Here is an 8,619-nt window from a genome sequence, read left to right as displayed (position 1 = left end):
TTTTTTTTTTTTTTTTTTTTTATTTATAAAATGCATCTAAATTTTTATTATAAAAATTTTAGATAAGAAAAAGAAGCTACACATACCAACGGCAAAAATAATTTTAATGGAACATCGTCCACTATAAATATAAACATGCGCCAATGTTCCAATATCTTGAAAATATCGATTAAACTGAAATATAAGAGGACGTAAAGCGTCTTTGTAATGTAAGAGGGTCAAAAAGTTTTCTAGGCAAATCGTTGACATCGTTCTCGATTAATCTCTCAGGAAGAAATGTCAAAGAAGAGGTCGATAATGACCCATTATTTCAGTTTGGATTTCAATATAGATAATTCATTACGCATTTCATTATACAGATATTACATGCTCAGTTTCAGAAATAAATAATTATTTTGGAAATGATAAAGATGAAAATAACAAATTTTTCTTCGCGATAATTTTATTTTTACGTATACAGGGTAAATTTTGTTCGGATTTAATACGATATAATAATACGATACAATTGTGTAGTACATGTCGATTTTATTGATATCTAATATGTAAGTGTATGTAAGTTCCGTGTATTATAAGGGCCTTTGATCGAGTGCGGAGTTTGACAGGCCGAAAGTAGATCCGGGAGGAGGAGGAAAAGGAGAAGAGAGGAAAATAGTAACGGATATTCAGAAATGCAGTGCACGACCTCGGCAGAGGGAGCATAGAGATCGACCTAGCTCGACACACTCGTTGCTATTTATATTTCCAAGACAAGGGCGAAGACCTGGATCAAGGATTGAGAGTGGAAGTGACAGAGGTGTTTTTTTTTTGCTCCGAAAGGTCGCCGTAAAAGAAGAGACGTAATGGAGGAGACATCTTATCGAAAGAGACTATATTTCGGAATTATGAAGTACATGAAATTTTTTAATTGATGATATCTCACTTTTGTAACACTTTTGTAACCTTTCTCCTATTTTCTTTATTTTACTCGATCTTTTTTCTTCTTAAACATTCTCATATCATGAAACGTTAGAAATGCAAATTACATTAATTTATGGCATTTTCTCGCGATATTCTGTGCATATTTCGAACGTAGGCGCAGATAGGTACAAAGTTTGCAGAATTAAAATAATAAACCAGCTAAATGTAGCAGGAATATGACGAGTGCGCGGTATGAAAAATCGTGGTATTCTCCATCTCGGCCAATATTTTACGCAATACCGTGCGCACGTGATATGTGAAATATTTAAAAATCATATTTGATAACTCGGAGAGAAAAACATATTTTCATTCTGTTAACCTTTTGTATCACTGTAGCTCCTGGTAAACATTTTCTATTGGGCATTTCGAATATGAAATTTTAATTAACAATACAATCATGCGGGAAAGACAAAACAAAAGATAAATCAAAAAATAATATCGAAATCACACACACACACACACACACACACACACACACACATTTGTATGTCAAGTGTCGAATAAAATAATAATATTCACGCGATGAAACATCCACTTGTGAGACGCAAATTTGTACACCTGGACAATTCGAAATGCGTCGTCGCATTTAATAACTTTAAATTATAGAGATTGCATCGCATTTGCGACGTGACCGATTTATTCCGCGTTACATTATTCAGCAGAAATTGCCGTCCATCGGGATAAACGGTCGAGGCGCAAATGCGCTGGTACGCCAATCCAACCGACCCATAAACCAAACTGATAAAGCATGTACTTTGCGTCGACGATTTAATGCGCACGCCGATTATATCGCATTGCCAGCACCGGTCACCACTTCTTCGCCGGCCGACGTGTCTTCGAAATTGAATGCGATGACTCACGGGTGGGGTCAAAGCACGTGGATTTTCATAATTGCATCGAACAGAAATGGTGTGGCAAGCAGGCAAGTTCGCTTGTCTAGACACGCATGACAGGATGTGTATCGCGAGAAAGAAAGAGGAAGAGAGAGGAGAGAGAGAGAGAGAGAGAGAGAGAGAGAGAAAGAAAGAGAGACTCGCCCACCGTTTAGATTATGCGCCTCTCTATTGCGGAACTCGCTCGCGATGCCACTCCGTTCCCTCTCCTTTCGCAGTCTACCTTTCAAATACCTACTTAGCATCAGGCTCGCGAGACGCACAAAAAATCCCGGTTCCGCCAAGATGATTAATGAAGGAAGCGGAAGAGAGCGAGACGCGTTGGCGTTGGCATTTTCCTCCAACAAATGTGACGGAGAACGCGGGGATTGTGTGCATTTATGACGACAGGAACGGCCGGAAACATGTCTGTACCAAGCGCACATCAGAACGCAATGTCATTCTACGAATAGGACCTCCCTTCAGTCGTTCCACGTGAGTTTTAATACAATGATGACATTTCTTTTTTGTGACGTTATCATTTTTTAAGGAATGTTTTAGGTCAAATAGTCCAGATAAGAATCGAATTTCTACGTTGGAAACATTCTTACGAGTTGGAGAATCCAATGAATTTGTTGGAGTTTGAACGGATGCAGACAATCATAACGGAGATATTTTGGTGAAGAACGAGCTTACTTCCCCGCCATGGCATCGCCTTCAGATTTGTTCGCTGATGTATACCGAGTTCATTTCGCGCAAAGTCAACACTGTCGGAGAGCCAGGGTGGCAACGAGGGCGGAGAGATGAATGTGCGATGAACCGTGATTCCCAGGTAACGTGACCCGTTTGTAGTTCAAGCGTATCTGAATTGCTTTGGCTTCACGAGGTCTGCACTTGTCCACACTTAGGGCACAACCACGTTGCGCAGATCGCTTATGTACGCACGTACGCACTGTTGCTCGCGATTAAACTTTACGGCCTCGTAAGCGATCAGGGATTAAAGCTCTAATAATACGTAATTTCGTTAAGTTCAACGTTTCACTGCTGTACAAAAAATATATTTATTCCAGGAGTAATTACCTGATTTTTTTTTTACAGAACTCTTTGCTCACCCTTTTATACTCAAATTAAAATCACTATTATTATACAAGATATTGTATATTATTGATTATTTTCTGATTTATTAGTATTTGAGAATTATGGATAGGGATTTATTTAATTTTCTGAAAAAAGCAAATAGAAAATAGGAACCAAACCAATTTTAAACGAAATAAGCATATTAAATAGCTTGTTATGGCAGTAATTTTTAACAATTTCAATTAATATAAACTATTTAAAAGATTTTAATTAATACAACATTTTTGTATTATGGATTTCGATATTTGCATATTTAAAAGTTCATAAAGAATATTCTCTAATTTTTCAGAATCTCACTCTAAACTTTTAAGAGTAAAAAAACTAGTCTAAAAAAGTATTTAGCTCAATTTTCAATCTTTAAAAATGAAATTTTATTCTTCAGCAAAATTCACTCTAAAAGTTTTACAGAATAGTTATTATAAAAAATGAATATTAAATAATATTCATACAAAACAATATTCTATTACAAATCACATTTTTTTGCCACTGGAGTAAAAATATCTCAGATGATTGTTTTCATAATCATAATATATACATATAAATATATAGCGAGAAAATTTTCTCTTAATATCTGTTGGCTACGAATAACCATTGTTGAAGTTTCAATCGGATAATTAAATTGGAATCTAACGAATTCTTTGCCTTTCTATAACAGAATTAGAAGTAAGTTCAGGAGCATTTATGTGTTAGCTTTGGACAAATATTCGGAGGAATATAGACATTGAGAGAGAAGTTTGTTACGTGCTATCGTAATTTATACGAATTTGACGGAGAATTGTCAAGCAAATGAAAGCTTAAAGAGATAGATCAATAATAATATACTTGTAGATCGATGTATTAAAAAAAGATTTATATATTATATTTAAAACAATTTAATGGATAACAAAAAACAAATGTAAATATTCTTGATAAAATAATTCAGTACGGAACCAGTAAAAATGATGAAAAAAGAAAGAGATAAAGAAAAAGTTAATTTATTGTAATAATTAACTAAAATTCAAGAAAGTGCCAAGCAAATATCATATCAGAATGTAAATAAATTTCTAAATTTAATTAGACTTCCTAATCAAAATAAACGGCATCGCAGCTTACAGTTAGAAATTGTCCTGTTACTGTTAAGAGATCGTAAATCAATCAGAAGCGTTTCTCTACTATCTTTCCGGCACTTATTGACACTATACATGTATTGGTCTCGGGGTCAGGTTCAAGAACGAGGTAGTCGAGAGGCGAAGTCTCACGGCTGACTCGTAGAGTACGATAGTGAGAGAGCGAACTGCCGTGGCGAATGCCATGATAAAATTAGATACACTATATTCAGTTACATGCACGCACGCCGAAAGTGTAAAACGGTCGTTGTCGGCCAAATGTGCCTCTCGTTCTTATCTCGCGAAATAACGACCGGGTGCTTCGTATGACACATGAAAAAAAAAAAAAATCAAACGAAAACGTGAATCTGAGAGCGAGAGTTTGAAACAAGATGGAATAACGAAATTTAATTTCGCCCGAACCGCGCTTGTGTCGGCTGATTGCGTTTTAATGAACGCCGTAGTGGTTCGTAATTTATAACAGGTATATTCATTTAACGTAATTTCAAATTTAGAAATTTATGAGTATGCAAAACAGAGGTAGAATTTATCGTAATTTTGCCCGGGCGTATTATATCATATGGCAGTTTTCCGACATACACCCTCTATCTAGTTTCTCTGTAAACGTTAATTAACGTAGTCATGTATTAGGGTCGCGGATAATTATCATCGTACAAGCCACTTCGTAAATTATGCAGCCGTGATGCATCCGAGCTCTCAATTCTTTGAGTACCTGGCTAGAAAACCTCACTTATGTTCTTGTCTCATAAGTAGAAGTATAGTATTAAATCAGTCCTTCTATATCCTTAACCTTTTTACTCTGCATATTATAAATTTCGGTAAAAAATAATGTTATGCCTACAGTATAAAAAATAAAATTTTAATTTTAACTTGAAGACGTTTAATGGACTTTCTAAGACATGCAAATTAAAATTAACATTTTTGTGTTGATGTAATATCTACATCACTAAAAAAATTTAATTTCTTATATGTGTTTCTTATATGTGTTCTTTGCTGATAAACTTAGATGAAATTAGTCTTAAAATGTGATATAGCTTAATCAATGTTGAGAAGAAATTTAATGTAACATCGTATTACTAAGTGTGATTTGATTGAGAGAGAGAAGAAACTTAAACAAAATTTATCTTACAATTTGAACATAATTTGAGTTCTGTTCCTCAAATTTTAATAATTAATTCTTAAGAAAGATGCATATATGATTCATACATGAAATAAAGTTTATCTTTAATTTGATCAGAAAAATATTAATAAAAATTAATTCGTTATTATTATTTTTCTTTTATTTTGTTACATCTCGAAAATAATCAAACTGTAATTTTTAATAAATCAATAAATTTAATTAAATCAATAAATAAATGCGATTTAAATTTATCAAAAAATAAATTTAGATCGCATACCGTTTTTTAATTCAACTTTTTTATCCATTAGAAACACGAAACATTCATTAAATAAACATTTTAACTAAAACAATAATGTTTCCGTTAAGTCCTTGAAAATAACAATTGATCAAAACGTAATTTTGAACAAAAAATCAAGTACAAAATATACGATAACAGCTTATTTATCAAAACTGATTTAAATAAAACATTTACAATTGCTAAAAAAACACTAAAATCTCTCTATTGAACTTGAAAAATCTTAACTAGAGAAACATTTCACGCGATTTATTTTCTTAACATAAAAATATCAGAATAAAAAAAAGTATAAATTTCGCGTTGCTTGAAATCTCTAAAATTAAAAAAAATTAAATTTTTTATTTAAAATAAAATAAATATATATTCGGGAGTTCGAAAGAAAGAAAGTGAAGAATGCGAAAAGTATTAGTTATATGAATTGATCATACAAATATTGTTTCACGATTATTTAAGCAATTAAGCAATAATCATTCTTTATATATGTGCAGGAAGTTCTTTGTCTCTTGATCGACAATAACGTAATTTCTGAACATCAGTAGTAAATATTTTGAAGATGGCTCGAAGAATGAGTCAAAACGTAAATTAAATCTTTTATATTATTATATTTTCTTACTTATATGTATTTTTATATTTGTGCGCTCCATCATTCGTGCATGAACTTGTACTTGTAGTTTCCAACATATTTTATGAGTTTTTCTATTTTATTATTTAAAAATTATTTCCTTAAAGCTCTTGTTAACTTACTACTACTTTCTCAGATTGTGACATCAGAAAAGAAAATACATAATAAAAACATATCAATGTGAAAATCTATTTCAATAAAATTTACAATCGATAGATTTGATTTGTATAATTATGTCAAAAATTTTCCTTTTGTTTCAATAATTAATAAATAACCATATTTTTGAAAATAAATTATGTGTCAAGAAATATTAATAAATAATCAAGAAATAAATTATATTCATTATGACAGATTATATCGAATTAATAATATATAGAAAAAATATGATTTAGTTTTTTTCCCGAAATAAGAAAGTTTCAATATATTTTATAAATCTATTATATTACAAATATATTATTTTATTAAATAGAAATATTTTATAAAAAGCATTCAAATATAATTGGCAAAAGCTTTTATTGTATGTTTTTTTCGTTTCTAACGTCACAATCTAAAATAACAATGGTGAATGAACAGAAACTTTAATAACACTTGCATTCAAATGAATCACGTGTTGCATTTTAAAGTTTCGATTTAGTAAATATAATTCGACCATTACTTTGAAATTGACAACGCGGGATGATACACGAATCGTTCAATCGAGGTATTCGTAATGAGAAACCTCAATACAGTCATCGTGTATTGAAAATTCATTTGTAATAAATATAAGAAATGCATTACGCGAACACTCATTACGCGATAAGTTAAATATTTGGCGGGTGTAAATCTTTAAATAAAACTGACTTGTGTACGATCTTGATGTTTACTGTGCCGCAGGGGCGTTTGTTACGCGTAAGTACACAAAAAGGACGCAGCGCCGCGCAGTATTGTCAGTTGCACGGCGATACTCGAGCGACAGACAGCGTCCATCATGAGCTGGCTCTGCGTTATTCTTCTCTATAACTTCTCAAGACTTCCTTACGAGTAATTAGCAATTATTATCAACCCGCGAGATTAGTCTTTAGAGAACGAGAGTTTATTTTTAAAGGCTGCTTTCCTTTTAGGCGAACTTTTAGGAGACACAGTCGACATTTTTTACACTAGTTGACATACGTCGCTTTACATACTTATTTTGTTTTAAATGTAAAAATTTTTTGAGATTTTTCAAGCAATGCAAATAAATTTACTATTTCAGCGTTATTATAATAGTTTTCCGAGTGGCTTTCCTATTTTGAAAAGATTAATCGTTCCGCGATTTGTGTATCAGAACGACGGAAATATCAGAACAGATATTTCGCGCGATTTAATTGCACGTATACAATAGAAATCAAGAAATAGAAAATTATAGATTATAAAATATATTAAAATTACATAATAGTATACCGACGTTCTTTTTCTGTACAATTTAATCAACAAGACGAAGATTCTTTTTAATTATTGATACCAATGACTAGATGGTTTGACATTCCGAAGTATACTTTTTTCATCGACCGACCATATGCTAAGTTTTTACTGTTTTGACAAATTTTAATGTATGTATTGTAGTTATGTTACTGTTCATTTTAATTAACAAGACGAAGATTAATAATTTATCTCAATTATTGATACCAACAGTTGTATATAGTTATACAATGCAAAGTATATTTCAATTTTCATCGATCGACTTTATGTTATGTTTTTATCGTCTTTGACAAATTTTGTAAACATTGATAATGATCCGATCGTGACCGAAACGTCTGTTAGCCGACATGTTATTAAAGTTCATAATAATTAATTAAGACACTTTTATTATAATATATACATTTCATCTTATTAAGACATTTTGTATCTTATTAAAACATTTTTATCTATCAATTTGTCTATACGTAATATTTTTTTGTATCGTGGCCCCCTTTTTTTTAACTCGTTTTTAAATTACATATATTTTTTATTTGCAACAGTGTTTTACTCCTTTCACGTTAGAATCGCATCGCGACTTGAATTTCTCCCTTGATTTAAACACGATTTTTTCTATTTTTAGATTTAAAACGAATAGAAAAATGCACGGATCGCCAGGATCAGAGAATTTGCGTAATAAAAAGCAGCTTGCGATATATAATATCAAAATAATTCAAGTATTCCGCAGGATTTACACGTATTCGATTCGAAATACGCACATATATTGCGCGTGTTAAATTTAAATTAACCGCGTGATAGCGAAGTGAAGTTGCCACATATTCGCTAAAGTACTACCGTCAGTCCGTTAGTACTGTCGCGTCAGTGAAGAGAGGATTGTTGTCGCATCAGGTGGATCGTTGACGGCATCGTCGAGGCGGCTTTAAGTAGTACAATCGTGATTAATCTCGTATCGTGCATTTATCAATCACATAACAGATATTTATCTCTCGCACGATAGACTGTGATAAACACGTATTGACGTATATATATCGCGGAATTCTTTCGGTCAAAAATCTATCGCATGTATGTACGATCGA

At 32.1% G+C, this 8,619-nt stretch overlaps 1 protein-coding gene across 1 annotated transcript in view; it reads right to left on the bottom strand.

The window, feature by feature from the left end:
* Nucleotides 1-8,619, bottom strand: part of LOC108752284 (microtubule-associated protein futsch) — a 53,943-nt gene that overhangs the window by 21,673 nt on the left and 23,651 nt on the right. The window lies entirely within an intron of this gene.

This window comes from Trachymyrmex septentrionalis, unplaced genomic scaffold (assembly GCF_001594115.1).
Source record: "Trachymyrmex septentrionalis isolate Tsep2-gDNA-1 unplaced genomic scaffold, Tsep1.0 scaffold6, whole genome shotgun sequence".
In the NCBI taxonomy this organism is placed as follows: Eukaryota; Metazoa; Arthropoda; class Insecta; order Hymenoptera; family Formicidae; genus Trachymyrmex; species Trachymyrmex septentrionalis.
The sequence above is the reverse complement of the archived record's forward strand: the minus strand, read 5'-3'. Positions and strand labels throughout refer to the sequence as shown.